General features: G+C 48.0%; 1 protein-coding gene across 1 annotated transcript in view; it reads right to left on the reverse strand.

Annotated features, from left to right (window-relative positions):
• LOC144180575 (defensin-like) overlaps positions 1 to 15,850 on the reverse strand; it is a 127,433-nt gene that overhangs the window by 72,879 nt on the left and 38,704 nt on the right. The gene's annotated exons all lie outside the window — the stretch shown is intronic.

Here is a 15,850-nt window from a genome sequence, read left to right on the forward strand (position 1 = left end):
CACAGACGCATCTAAAACCAACTCTTCCGTATCTTGTGTTGTTTGCGGACCCCATTACTCTGCCTCTAAGACACTCAATCGTAACACCAGCACATTCACAGGTGAAGCCCATGGTAGTTTTAATGGCTGTTGAACACATAGTACAACACCAAATAAACCGCTCCGTCATATATACAGATTCTCTGAGTGTAGTGACAGCCCTGCATTCTGCAAAACCTCACAAAATTGCCGTGCTTAACTTTATTTTTAACATCGTAATGTCACCTTCGCTATGTGCCTGAATATCACAGTCTGCTGGGTACCTGGTCATTACGGAATAGCTGGAAATGAGGCTGCCGACAAGGAAGCAGCTGCCGCAGTTCTCCGGGATGATGTGGACATTACATCTGTACCGTACGTAGACCTCAAACCACTCATCAAAAGAAAACTGCGTAAAATCTGGCAGAATAGTTGGGATAAGCAAACAGAAAACAAGCTCCATTCAATCAAACCAACAATAGGCAAACATACTCCAGGAAAGCTACACAGAGCCGTTGAGGTCGCACTTTGTCGACCAAGGATTGGGCACACATATCGCACACCCGGACATCTTTTAGCTGGTACAACACGTCCAAATTGTGCTAGATGCAGAGACGCTCTTCTGTACACCATGTATTAATTGAATGTAGAGAACGTGAACCAGAAAGACGCAGACACTGCGCAGATTTATACACAGGACACATACCACAAAACCTAGCACACCTTCTATCAGACGAAGCTGTTGTCCAGCTCAAAAATGTGTTAGCTTACCTTGCGGATGTTAATTTTTTTAAAGAAATCTCTTGCTGTCTTTCACCTCAGCCTGCCCTCAAGCAGGAGGACAGTGCTGAAGGCTTTTACTGTGATGATCAGGGGCCTCACCTTTTTTGCCTTGGCAAAACTATCACCCCGAGGCACCCTGTTTTTGAAGGCCTCACGTACTCGTGCTTCCTGAAATATTTTATATTTACTTTTCATCGCTAACCATTGGCCCTATACACCAATTTTAGACACGCACCTCTAACGGAAACACCAGCACTCCTCTTTGCGCTCTTTGGCCTAATAGCCCTTGCGTCATTAAACCACACAATCATCAAGTGAAGACTTGTGGCGGCAGAACTTTCAGCCATCCGTGCCGTGGAGTTCCTCAAACACCACAGAAAGCTTGCCCACAATGCAAACACCTTAGGAGACTGCTCCTAAATCAGGTGTCACACAGAAGAAGAACGGTAAAAGCTTTTGTTCGGTCGCTTTCATACAGGCTGAAGCTGCAGACAGCACAAGTCAAAAGAAGCAGACAGTGTCCTCCAAGCCAAATCACGCATTTAGGAACTGAAGCAAAACAATATGCAGACGGATTCTCCAGTGTTTGCAGAACCAATCAAGGCCCCACCCGCAAAGCAACAGCAGCAGGTCAAGGCATGCTTTGTCGCATCTTTGTAGCATGCTTTGTAGCAAAGAAGGGTTGTTCGGTCTGGGGGTGGTATAAATGTGTATTCGTTTTCATTAAACTTTCAGTTGATAGTAAGCGCCTGTGTCGTTCCCTTTCTCGTCCCTGTGAAGAACTGCATTCAACAGGAGGAAATAGAAATTAAGGTACCTTGCGTGCCCACGCCGACGAAAGAAAAAGACATGTGAAGCCTCTGTCTTGGTAACGGGAACACGCTTTATGATTTGATATTCCAAGCCTTTATGTGCAAAGCAGGCATCGGAACTGCACACTAGTCCGTCTGGTTGCCCGCTGAAGTGTATCTTTGACATTCTTCCTCTGCCATGACGAACTGGAGCAACATCACTCGTAAATGTTCTAATTCGTCATTTAATTAGAGTGCATTCCGGTGTTTGCACATTTTTCTCTCGTTGACCTTTCCTTAAGTCAGGTGCCCATTGTGCCTACTTTCGTTTGTTCAAGGTGTATTTCCTTCACTTTGAGTGTTGACACCACTTTAATACGCAAGCATTACAGTACTTCGTGCGCTACAAATCTGGGGTCGTCGTAGTAACCGTCCGATAGCACGCGGAACTGCTGTCGGCGAAAAGAACAAAAACATGTAAAAGCCTGCTCTAATTGAAGTTACAGATCTGAGATAGGCTTCTGTAAATAAACTGATTTAATTTAGATGAGAAAACTGCGTAAACTTTGCGCTGAATTGGAAGTGAACACAGGGCTTCCAGATTCCGAGGCCAGACAGTTTCGCCAAAGCGAGATAACTCGATGGCTCTAGCTGACTGAAGCGTGTTGTGACCTTGTGATAAATGTGTTGTGATCTTGGGCTTAGGAAGGTTTGTGAAAGACATGTACTCGGGCCTGCACCGATATTTTCACTATTTTCTGCACAGACGTCGCAGTTAGGCGACGGCAATCCGTATAAAGTAAAAGGCGATCCGAACCCAGGTATCTACAGGCCTGACATTAGGCTTTGGGTTACGCTTTGTGCTTTAACACCATCAACAGGCACCCCTAGCGTGACGGTCTACGGGCGCCTGTTCTCGCCGTCGCTTAACACGCCGTAAGGCTCAGTATTACGAATAGTGACACTTAAGCTTACTATAGACATCACAAAAGACGAGTGTCCCAATCTCTTATTCAAAATAATGGAGTGAAGAAACAGAAGCAAAGAATAAAAACCATTACAGTTATATTGTGAGGGTGCGATCGAGATTTGGACCCTAAGATAGATCGTTAAGAGTGCTTAGGGGTCCTGGTACGTTTTCATCAACTATATGAAAAGCAAAAATAACTGCCAAAAGAAGTACGTACATTAATATTGGTGGTTTTATTTTGTGTGTTCAAAATAATGCTTCAGCAACCCTGTCAATGGTAATACCTTGTTTATTAGTTACCATGCACTCCACTTCATTGAATGCGCCAACATTATCAAAACGATATTGAATTGCATTGACATTTTTTGTTTCCAGTACCAATGCATCTTCCACCGGGCTTTCCAATATGTTCGCAATGACTGTTACACGACTCCTTATTGGGGCACCTCGCTTCATAATCGCCTACAACACAAAGGTATATTGTAAGTACGTAAACACGAGTAGTAAACGGGACATTTGTCTTAGCGGGTGAACAAAATTGTTTTAAAGCAATGTGACATAGAGCCGAATCAATTTGTCTTCTGTTCATATATAGTGATGAGACTAGTAACCTGTTTCAAACTCGGGGCCATTTACGTTAATCATATCATTGATTCAAAACCCGCGGAATAAAATATTGGGTGGCGATAAAACTGGATATTTAAAGGAAATCAACAGGTAACTTTCAATGCAATCATTCGGGATATTCAGTAGACATTGTCGAGAGGTAGTTCCCAACATATTTAAGAAACACCAAAAAGTAATTCATTTCATATATACCCGAAGCTTGTACCTTGATCACAGTAGATTACCTGAAGTCATTGAAGAGAGAAAGACTAGCAACAAGGATTTTTAATCGCCGTGGCCCACAAAAACAAAGGCTCTCAGCACTTGTGTGGCTTAAAATGTGAGGAGAGGTTACGGCTGCAAGGTGTAGGTCAGTTTGAGCGAGAAGGCGTCAAAGCGGGGTTCCAAAATGCTTATTATTTGATGTCTAGGCCGGGCTGAACTATTTTGCTTTTTTTTGTGAAGAGATAGAGTGAGCGAGAGAGAAAGATGGAGAAGATTTTAGTTCAGGAAGAAATACTTGTGGTTTAGTAAAATGGGGTAAAGAATTGGCTGGGAGCTCAAGTCGGAACCTGAAGTTTAGGGAACCAGATCCAGCAGCTCCTTCCCTTGCCCTCTCAAACAGCTCACGCTGATATTGAGGTAACGAGGTGGTCAAAGCTGCCTCTTATGCCTCGAAGAACTGGATAATGTTATGTTTGAGTTATTCTTCACTGACACTGCCCTTAGAAATCGCTGGGTTGCGTGCAAGACGGCGGATGATTCTACGATTTTAGGGGAGATTTAAGGTAATGCGTGATGTTTCTGCCGATCACGTTAGCGCACATGGGTTTGCAGATACTTGTGTCGGTTTTTCGTTCACAGAATTTGTGATTCTTCAGCATTGAGACAACGTTGCAGCAAGGGGAAAGATCGTGTTCTTAGGCACAGGTTGAACATTCATTTTTGACGTTTTTCAAGGAGGGCAATGTGGTAGTCATCATCCTAAGGCGGACGGAATGCAAGTTGGTGCACCTCTTGGCCAGTGGGTTCTTTTCTTCCAGACGATGGTGCCCGGCTGTCTAGGCGAGGTTAACTTTTTGCATTGGGAATGGGAATATGTTATCGAAGCGCCTAGGTATTCTGCATGCAGAAAACAGTATAATTTCCTTCGAGAGTCTGTAATATTGTTACGCTTCTATTTGGTAATCGAGCTATTCAGATTGCCAAGCGGATGGCTCCAACTTACACTTCTCTGTTCCGGTATGTTGGAGAACAACTACGACAATTGCAGCCCCGGGCTTTCGTACATCCCGGAGTCGGTGCATACTGTGGTCTCATGATTTTGGAACTTCCAATGAACCTGATTCTGCAACATAGCCGCGTCTTGTGTAGGATTGGATCCATAATTTTGGTAGAGGGGAGTGTGCATGCAGATTCGGTCCATCGGTGGCATGTTTATCATCGCGAGCAGCCCCCCTCCCCGGCAGGAGGGGGCTCCCCCCCGAACGGGGGGAGCGATGCCTGTATTCTATATGTTGACCCTCCCGACTTTGTTTTTCCATCCGCTCTCTTGGGTGCTACAAAAGTGGTTTCTCTGATTCTTTGAAATGCGTTAGGAAGACACAAGGTGAGGACATATTCATCGTTATTATTACCAACATCCTACGTTTGCCGTGTGCATTGATTGCTCCGATTATTGTTATTTTATCCCCCCATTGAGTAACTGGCCTTCCCCGTCGTCTAGGCCCATGTATGCAAGTCTATTCTGTTAACCTAGTGGTCTACCCGTCGTTATTTTGTCTCACGGTCAAAACTGCGAGCTTGAGGACTGCCTTATATGCAGTCCTAGTAAAGGTTTTTTTCCCCTCCTTTGATGCGGGTAAACAGTAGGCGCTGTAATATTCGGGTCATGATCAGGGGTTACTCCAACCTTATTGTTTCTTTTTCTTGCTCTGCTCTTGTTGGGGCGTTTCATTTGTGCGCAAATGGTTATAGATATTCTTTTTTTTTCGGCGATCGTGAGTTTGGCACAGCCGCTTGTCTCTGGAGCCACGTAGAAGATTTCTCTGTGAATGTTCTCTTGGAAGACATCCGTACCTATTTTTAGGGTGATTTTTAACTTGGCCGTGTGACACCATCTGTCGTTTGACAAACCACCGAGCTTGCAGCGGAGACAAAACCGTGGGAATATTGAAAATATTTTGAAAGCTTTTAGCGGGTTTTACTTTTTTTCTTTTTTGCTTTTAATCTAAGCCTTCCTTGATTTCCGAGTTACTGACACAATTCGTTTTCCACGTGTTTTAGTTAGGACACCCAATGTTAGTGCCGGAAGCACGCCGCACTGGCTCAGTGGGGAAGTCGTTGCGCTGCTTTGATTCCCGACCGCAGCTTGGATACCTAGCCTCGGGGACATTTGGCTTATGGAATGAGGAAACGAAAATGGTAGTGTGTCGAGATTTTGGTGTACGATAAAGATCGTGAGGTGGTATCAATTATCCGGGAGACTACCCCTACGGCGCGCCTCGTAGCCCACTTGTAGTGTCGGCGCATGAAGTATAAGAAATTTATAATTTCTGATTTTCTGTCGGAAACACGCTTTGGTGTGCTGGCGTGAGTTGCCGGCACGGCTGGCGACCGTGCCTGCCTGGCATGCTTACACCGACTGGATATAGAACAAACTTCACAGCACAGGCGCGGCACCTGCTGAAAACGCGTGTCTTCTTTCGTATCCGCGGTTGTATCATTGTCCTTCTCTCTAAAATTTAGTCGCCTTTGCGTTACATTACGATTGAGTGGAGGCCTCTCATTTTAATGCCCCAGCCATAACTTCCGGGTGGCATCGGTGACGTATTTCCGTGGACGCTTGGTGAGCACGGCTGATAGCGGATGGCTATGAGCGACAGTGAAATCGAAAAAATAGCCTAATAACTCTATCGGTTTAAAATGAGTGTCTGGTATTATTGCTCATGCATTCTATTCATTACTACGTAAATTTTAAGATTTGAAAACAATTCAATTTGGGAAAAAGTGTATACCTTTATGTGACAAGAAAGAAAAACCCCAGTGAATACGTGTATAAATTAGGATCGTCTTCACTCACACAGGTTGACAGCTATCAATACCTCGGCGTTACATTAACAAACAACTTATCATGGAACTTGCACATAGATAATATTTGCTCGTCTGCCTTCCGGAAATTATGCTATTTAAGATATAAGCTCCGAAATTCCCCTCCAAACGTTAAGCTTCTTAGTTATTTTTCTTTCGTTCGGCCGAAGCTGGAATATGCGAGTATCGTGTGGGACCCCCATACTGAACAAAACATTAAGAATCTTGAAAGGATTCAGTGAAGGCCATTCGGTTTGTTTATTCTAGGTTTCTGCGAACAGACCTAATGGAAGCTAATAATATTCTTTCCTTCAGGATCATAGAAACAAGTGCCGCCTTGATTTTCTGTCTCTTTTATAGAATCGCAAACTTGCCCTTGATCCAACCCCTTTTCTTTCTCCCTTAAACACAAGACCGACAAGACATCACCAACCAAATGCCCTAACTCCGTACTTCGCGATAACGGACACGTTGAAATTTTCGTTTTTTCCACGCACAATTTCAGACTGGAACCAGGTAACCGAATGAAGTACTTCCGATACTGGGTAACCGTGCATTGTTTTTTTGTGGGTGTTTTATTGTATTGATCTTTGCATTGTACCATGCCCTCCTGCTTGGACCGAAGTGCGGTCCGCAGTAAGTATTAAATAAAATAAATAAATAAAAAATAAGCCCCATTTTCTATTCAATTAGTTCAAATTATTTTAGGGTGCGTGTTTCCACAACACCCCTGCATTAGCTGCCACCGTCTAAAAGGTTTCGAAATGATTTTATATCCGCGTGTGTATGACGAGAACATAAAATTTTAACAGAGTAAGACGCAGCCAGTAAGTTATGGAGCTAAGAGGTTCTTAAAAAGTAGTGCCCTTCCACTCTGTGATGAGGGATGACTTGCGAAGCTGGGTGGAATCATAGGAACGCATAAAACAAAACACGCTTGTTTGTAATTTGCGATTTTGCATGCTTCCTACCAAATTAGCTGATTTAAACTTGGAGTGACTCGGGCTTTAGTCTGAAAGACAAACATGGCACAGTCTATTTCACTCCCGAGTCTTATGCGTCTTACTGTCTGTGTAGCACACCAACCCAATCCACTAGTCCACTTCGGACACCGCACAGGAGGCGTTGGGCCTTTTGACGTCCCCGTTTAAACCTTCCGCCAGCACAACTGTTTATCGCCGGCCACCAGCTATCTGCGCGTGCTTAGAAGTGAAAGAAACCGTAGAAAATGCCGCTCTGAAAGCTCTTTAAGCTGCACAAGTAATATTGGCGCACTTCAGCGTTCTAAAAGGTCGTTCATCCGGGAGGGGTTCGCAGCTACTCGAAAAGCTGGAACTTGAACAGGCAACGGTGGTTGCAACGGCTTTTCGTTGTTTTCGTGCCTCTTCGCGCTTCCGTTCGGGTCGACGCTTCTTCCATTTTCGCTCTTCCTCCAAGCGAACGACAGGTGTTCGTCTCATAGCGAGTTAAACCTGGAAGGCCTCGAGCGTTATTCTAGCGGACAAACGTGACTGCTCTGCCGTCCCCCAACGTAGGCATGTTACTGTCTGTGTAACACACCAACGCATACCCAAACCGCTCGATAAACGCATGTCAGCTGCAGGGTGAATTGGGTTATGAGTCTTTTACGTTTCAATCTCCCACCAACACAACGGGAATGACATCGGTAGTGATATGAATTGCAGCTTTGCATGCACGCCCCCCTCCATCCACACCTAACTCGTGCGCGCATAAACCGGCAACAGGTGATGGGCGCACCCTGAGACATAAAATTTGCCTCAAAAATGTCGCTCGAAAAGCCTTCAAGGTGAAGCAGGATTATGGGCTCACGCCGGCGTTCCAACAGGGCAAGTGGCCTTGAACCGGGAGTTATCCGCACCTATGTGAGGTGGAATTTGAGGCCGCAATGGTGGCAGCGACTTCCGGTGTTTTTACACCCATTCAGGCGTCTGTGTATCCCCCCATAAACTGCAAATGCCGCTATCACCGCTGTCAGCCGATTGCACAACCGGTAAAACAGGCATGCGTGTTGGCGAGGGACATAACAGATGTGATAGGGGGGTAAGTGAGGATCAGGAGGAGCCTCCGATTGGCGCCGAGTAAAGCGGCTTCACCAGAATGAAAGCTGGGGGGGGGGGGGGGCATGTACTGTTTCGCAGTAAAATATCAGCCTCCACAGCGAGCTGGCATTACTACTCCTGTTGCGAAGTTGCCTTGCTAAGCCCACTGCCAATGCTGCGCAGAGCTGAGCAATTAAGCTGTCGAGGCGACGGTGAGTTAAAGCAGCATTTATATGCAAAACCTCCCACCTCCCCTCGCGGGAACCCCTGTGTACATGCGACGCATAGGCGGAGCGGTGAAGGGACCGCGTTTTATAGCGCGCATAACGTTGAGGGGACTGCGTAAGCCGGTCCCAGTCGATGACGACGTTGGTGTACTTGTAAAGCGGCGTGGACTCTAGGTGTTTGAGCCATGCGTGGATGTTGCTTCGCCGGAGAACGGCACACCGGTTATATGCGCAGCGCGCCCGAAGGAGAGGAAACCGCGGAAGAGAGAGTACTGCACATGCGCCGGCCCCAGCGCGTCTGCCGCGGCTATGACGCAACGTGCTGTGGCTATGACGCAACACAATCCTACACAATCCACTTTAATCCAATCCAATCCAAATCCAATCCAATACAAGCCACGCCAAGCCAATCCAATCGAATCCAATTCAATGCCCCTTGCGAGAGAGCGTTCGCTATCGGAGAGGAGAGGGGGTGAGCGGCGGAGAGCGCAGCTGGCGCGGCGAGGAGAATGGGGGAGGGGCGGACAACGCCGACGACGACGACGACGACGACGCCGGAGGGACAAGGCGAGTGAATCAGATGCTCTGAATCTAATACGTAGAAGAGCGTTACAAGTCTCGCACAAAGGCGAGTGCACGTCCAGGCTCGGTGGCTCCGTCGACTGTCGCCGTCGCCGTTCGTGCGTCTCGGGCGTTTTATCCCCGGAGATCCGCTTCTGCCGCGAGGCGTCGAAGCGCAAAGATTCATCCCAGCCGTTCGGCGCATCATAAGGCCAAGCGAACTTTTGTCGGGTGCTCTGGCACTACACTACCTATGTCATTGGATTCATTGCACTTCAGACAGGTTTTATGTAATCTCCAGAGTTTTTGTAAGAAGGCAGAACACATTTCAGTTCCAACAGACAAACGACCCACCGCGGTGACTCAGTGGCCAAGGCGTTGCGCTGCCGAGCACGAGGACTCGGGTTCGATTCCTGGCAGCGGCGTCGTACAGTTCCGAACAGTCCACACACATGCAGAGACGTCCCTGCGCCCGTGTCAGTGCAGGCTCTCGCCACATTGCAGCAGTCGAGTCGCACGCGTGCCAGAAGGATGCGGGCGTCCCTGCTGATGCGTGCCGGGTTCACGTCAAAGAGTTTCGGAAGCTTGAAGGTATCTTCGGGTGCACGTTCAAATTCGGCAACAGCGATCACGTCACTTGCTTCTTGCGTTCCTTCGAGTAATGCAATTACAGCGCCCTTGTTTAAATTCTGCTACTCGTCGGTGAAATTAGTGACACAAACGTGGGATTGGCGTTGCTTAAAGCGCGCAATGCCTCTTGCGACAGACACACCGTGGCCGAGAAGCAGCCTTTGGTCACTCTCTACGACAGCGTCGACGTCAGAAACCGCATCTTCAGAGTAGACGCTGATCATCAAGCTAGCGCGGGGCGGCAGGGTGACATGATCGTCGGCAGTCCATACAGCAGCAGGGTGTTAGGGGTTCGGTCCCGGCGTCATGCAGTGATCGGAGGAAAATGTTATCGACTAGGCCTGTAGATCAATTATTGCACCGTTGTCCATCAAAAAGTCTATTCCGAGGAGGAGGAGAAAACAACTTTATTGGGAAACTCTCACCTCCCCTCGCGGGAACCCCTGTGTAGATGCGACGCATAGGGGGTTCACGTTGCAGCGTTGGACAGCGGAGGAACGGCGCTGGAACGATGGAGCGGAGCGGCGCAGGCACCGCGTTTTATAGCGCGCATAACGGTGTGGGGACGCGCCGGCGCCAGTGCGTCTGCCGCGTCTATGACGCAACACAATCCAACACAATACACTTTTATCCAATCCAATCCAATCCAATCCAATCCAATCCAAACCAAGCCAAGCCAAGTCAAGCCAATCCATTCCAATCCAATCCAATGCCCCTCGCGAGAGAGGGGCATCGGAGAGGAGAGGGGGTGAGCGGCGGAGAGCGCAGCTCGCGCGGCGAGGAGAATGGGGGAGGGGCGGACTCCGACGACGCCGGATGCAGGGACAAGGCGAGTGAATGAGATGCCGTCGCATCTAAAAACGCCTGCTCCGGAGACGCGGCCTAGGACGTTGTGATAGCTGGGCCCCTGTCAAGGCTTACTTGCGCGTCCTCTGCGGGAGGAGCACTTTCAGGCCGTTGACTGTTCAGGGCAGCCATCACCAGCTGGACGGCCTGGAGTTGGGAGTTGTAATTGACATCTCTCGCTGCTACTGTAAGCTGCGGCGGGAGCGTGGTGCCTTTCGCTTCTTCTGGATGAGTTCGCCAGTCCCATAAGACATGGGCCTCAGTGGCTCTATCAGATTAATCCGAAAAATGTCCGCGCGCTATGCGGGCATGAAAGAGGCCAGCCTCCTCCGCCTGGCGCAATCTTTTGCCATTAGCCACATCGCATACGTGGCCGCCTATCACAATTGGAAGACAGCGCAACGCCAAAAGCTCAACGCACTCATCCGCAAGGCATACAAGATGGCGACAGGCCTACACATCCACACCAGTACGGAGAAGCTTCTCGAATTAGGCGTACACAACACTCTCGAAGAAATCGCCGAGGCTCAGAGCACAGCGCAACGTACGAGGCTACTGCGGACCCGCACAGGGCGACACATCCTGGATGGCCTGGGCTTTCGCAAGTCTATTCCGAGAATTACGTCGCGGGAGCAGTTAGGTAAAATGACGAACGCCGAAATGTACGTTGTGCCGTCTATGGTGACGCGCGATGAGCACGTTCCACTTGGCGTCACGAGGTGGCCTCCAGATGTTCGTATGTGTCGACCGTCCAAATCTGGTCATAACTATCTTCCGCTTGGATGCAAATTTTCCGCTCATTACTGAGTAGTCGGCTCCGGTGTCTATGAGGGCGACTACATCAAAGCCGTCGATGGACAGCTGAACGTCGGACGCGTGCCTTCCTCGAGTTGCAGGTGCGTCGTGGCGTCGTATTTCTGCTTGTAGGTGTTAACGGTCGGGCACTATGCGTCGTCGTCTTCTTCGTATTCTGAGCGGCAGGTTCGGTCATGTCGCGTACGCGTCGCGCCGTTTTGCTGTCGTCGGGTTCGGGAGTCGGGTCAGGGTTAGACCGGGTCGTCGGGCTGAGGGCATGTCGTGAATCATGGTCTTCAGCTAGTTGCTGCATCGTTGGAGGGTTCTCATTTTAAATGCAGAGCATTTCAGTAACTCACGATGTCACCCGCATTGACGTCCGTCGTAGTCCGCACCGTCGTTGTCCGTACCCCTCCCCCTACACTATATAAAAAAAAATACTATCCGGCGCCTGGTTTCGATCCCTCGACCCTGCGGGCGGAACGCAATGTACATGATGCTCTACCCATTGCGCCACAAAGCCGACACAGAATGGGAGGCTACGAACGCGCCTTATATCCTTGACTCATTCAAACTACGTCAAGAAGCTCCTGATACAACGCATTCAATACCATCAACTCCCCAAACACTAAACGTTAACGCAATACACCCACCCCCTATGCGACGCATTTACTCGAGTCCCCCTCGCGGGGAGATGGGACCTCCAAAAACAACGCGTTGTGGACTGCGCAGTAAGGTGCCGGCACGTGGGAGAACCGCTCGCGCTTTTCCGCGGTCGTGCAACTTTACCTCCAGAAGTTGCTGCTTTTAGTTCCCCAGCGTGGGCTGGGGGACCTTCCACGCGCGAACTCATGATGGCTCGGCGGTTTGGCGACTGGTGTGGGTAGTGCGATGGTGAACAGTTGAAGCGGGCTGGTCCTCGATTGGTGTTGGAGAGGTATTCTTCGACCTCAGTAGGGTGCTGGCCGGGTCCGGGGTGTGGGGCGTCGACGGAGAACCCTCGCAAACCTATCCTCTTGTAGAGAAAGCGACGGTAGATGTGGTCGACAGTGCTAACACAGAGGATGATTATCGGGGGTCCGCCATACGTCCGTCTTCCTGGGCGTCTGGTTTTGGGCTGCAAGGGATTTTGTGGGCCACAGTGGATGGCGGTACAGCAGGGATTCTTGACGATGGGTTGGATCAGGTCGGAGTCGGTGAACAGTCGCGTAATAGGTCCTCGCTTGTGGTTTGTTGGGTGCTTCCGATGGCGTAGAAGTCCCCAGTGCGTGTCGTACTTCAAGGATCACGTTGGTCAGGGAGGCGACTTGGGGTTTTGGCGTGGTTGGGAAAAGGTTCCACAGTTCTTCGAGAACGACGGCGCGGATCGTTTCCCGTAAGTCTTCCGTCGCGAATTCCGGGCCGTTGACGGGGTCCACCAAAAACGCGTTGAGTGGTCTATCTTACTGCCTCGAACGCATGTTCAGGGTCCTCTCAATCATCGAAGCCTCGGTCACGAACTCAGTGACGGTTTTGGAGGGGGGGAGGGGGTTGGGGCGGGGGGTTGCGAATGAGTCAGGCAAGAACTCTTGTTTAACTCCCCGCATCAGAAAGCTCACCTTCTCCTCTTCGGTCATTTCGGGGTCAGCTCGTCGGAACAGCATCTTCATCTCCTCCGCGAAATCTACAACACCTTCGTTGGGGTGTTAGATTGTCGTCTGCAACAACAGCTCAGCTTGTTCTTTCCGCACGACAGTGGTGAATGTTTTCAGAAATTTCGCTTTCAACATGCTCCATGATGTTAGGGAGCTCTCGTGATTTTCAAACCAGGCTTGAGTTGAGTCTCCGAGGTAGAAAAACACTTGCCTAAGGATTTCTTCATCACTCGATCGGTTGAAATTTCGGACGCCCTCGAGCTTCTCCAGCCACTCTTCCGGGTCTTCACCAGGGGATCCTCGGAATGATGGGGGCTCCCGAGGGTGCTGCAGAACGACGAGTGGATTGGCTTCGTTGACCATTGTGCTGGTTGCGACGTCTTCCTTCTTCACTTTCTCCGGTAGTAGACCGACCTCGGGTAGGAGGCCTTGCTGTCGGCGGCTGGTAGGAGTGGGCCTTGGTTGGCGACTTCCAGAGAATTTTGGGAGCGTGTACTCCGCACCTCCACCCGATGTCACGAAGTCAAAGGCGACGCAGTTGTCTTCAGGGAAAACAAGTTTATTGGAGCGAACTTTTGCTCCCCTAACAACTCAAAGAATACATAGGCGGCGGCAAAGCAGCAGTCAGCAAAATGACATGCTCAAGCCAGCGTCGGCGATTCGAATGCTTCGGCGTCCGCTCTTCAGGCGTTTATCTTTCGGCGCAAATGTTTCTCGAGCCGTCGATTTACATCCAGAACATTGCAAATCAAAGAAGATTATTCAAGGCCAGTGAATTTAGGCCGAAACGCTCTCTTTATCCGAATGAGATAACCCGTGCGGCACAAAAACAAAGAATTAAACAAGCGTTTCGCTTGGGACGCAGATAACACGGCCGGGAGCAGCCGGGCAGTAAAAATACCATAAATAAACAAACCCAATGCTTGGTACGCGGCAATATGCAAACTGAGAAGGCAAATGTGTACACACGTTGTGACCTTGAAAAGAACGATAATGCAAAATTCCATACATAATAACAATAAAAAAGAGGCAAATAGGATACAAATTTATGAAATTCTAACGCAAACGCAATGTACAACCGATAAGCACAACAAAAAAAAGTAAAATGGGAAATGCAGTGCGAAAAATGAAATTTGCGCATGTTTTGAAAGTAGGGAAACAAAAACACAGAATGGAAGCAAAGCGTTATATTAGCTCTTCGATTAGTTCATGAAATTCTCCGCAGTCTTTTTGAGAGGTGATATGTGATGGTAAATTATTCCATTCGCCTATGGGAAAGGGAGATGAGCGGCAATTTACCCGTTTAACTTTGTGGAATGGGCGCGGTGTGGAAAAATTACCGGAGGTGGTTCAAAGAAATCGTGAAGTAACACATGGTGATAAAGCTTATGGAACAGTGAGAGGCGGGAAAGTTGGCGCGGCGTTTTAGTGCTGTGACGCTAGAATGACGTGAGCAGTCTGAATATATGAAGCTGCCTGCACGGTTTTGCCGAGATTCAATATCAGTTATTATGTATACTTGGCGGAGATCCTAAACGGATGATGCATATTCTATTTGTGTCATATTAGTGTAGTAAAGGCAAGTTTGCGAATGTTAGAAGGGGCAAGTGTAAGGTTACGCTTGAGAGAACGGAAAGAGCGATCAGCGGAAGCAAGGGTGTGTTTTATGTCGCAATGCCATGACAGGTCAGGCTGTAAGTGAATTCCCAGATATTTATAAGTAGGGACGAGGTCATTGGCAATATTATCAAGCATGTAAGAAGTAGGAACTCGGGAGGCGCGATTAGGAAAGGACATGTACTTAGTTTTGGAGTGGTTCAGAGTCATTCGATTTTCCAGGAAGTTAACAATTTGTGTGTGTATTATATGTTCCAGGAGTTTACAGATGCTGCTGGTTAACGAGATGGGACGATAGTTTAGGGGTAAAGAGCGTTCTCTGGATTTGAAGATGGGAATGACTTGGGGGATGAAACGTGATGATAAGGTTTGGGAAAAAAGAGCACACAATATACGACAAATGATAGCTGATAAATGTTTGAGTATTTTGTTAATGAAGCCCATATGATCAGAAGCAGTAGACGTTTTGGGTCGATTTAGGAATGAAAATATACCCGCTTCGCTGATTATTCTTTCTGGCATGCTGATATCAGGAATGAAATTAACTTCAGGGCATGATGTGATGTCTTTGCACGGGAATAATGATATAAATGCGTCATTCCAAACCTCTGCACGCTCAGACACTCAGAATAAATAAATAAATAAATAAATAAATAAATAAATAAATAAATAAATAAATAAATAAATAAATAAATAAATAAATAAATAAATAAATAAATAAAGTCTCCACGTCTACATCGCACCCAGAAGCGTGCGGCGATCATCTGGGAAGTCAGCAGACGGAGGGCGAATAGAAGCAAGCAGCAAAACTGCCGAAGGAGAGAATGCACCCGCGAGGCAAAAGCCAATTTAATGCAAGCGAATTGACGGCAACCTCCCACCTCGCTGCAGAAAAATTATGAAGAATACTGAAATACCTGAACCTTCCACTCAAACCGACAAACGAAAAGATTTTTTTTTTCGGTTTCGCTCCTGAACAAAATAATAAAAACCGTTTTGTTTTCGCTCCGATCAAAAAAATCGTTTTTTTTTAATTATGGGTTCCGGTTTTCGTCTCGTTCCGACAATAAACACGACCTCACTCTGTTGGTTTTTTCATAAAAGTGCTCATTTACTTGCTGTGGTTTATGCGAACAGTCAAAGGCACCTGACTTTGTTTTATCATTGTAGTATCATACATCCCTGAATGCGATCAAATTCACTGAATGCGATCAAAAGGGAG

This window comes from Haemaphysalis longicornis, unplaced genomic scaffold, assembly GCF_048455015.1.
Source record: "Haemaphysalis longicornis isolate Haplotype H1 unplaced genomic scaffold, Haemaphysalis longicornis Haplotype H1 scaffold_4, whole genome shotgun sequence".
NCBI classification, from domain to species: Eukaryota; Metazoa; Arthropoda; class Arachnida; order Ixodida; family Ixodidae; genus Haemaphysalis; species Haemaphysalis longicornis.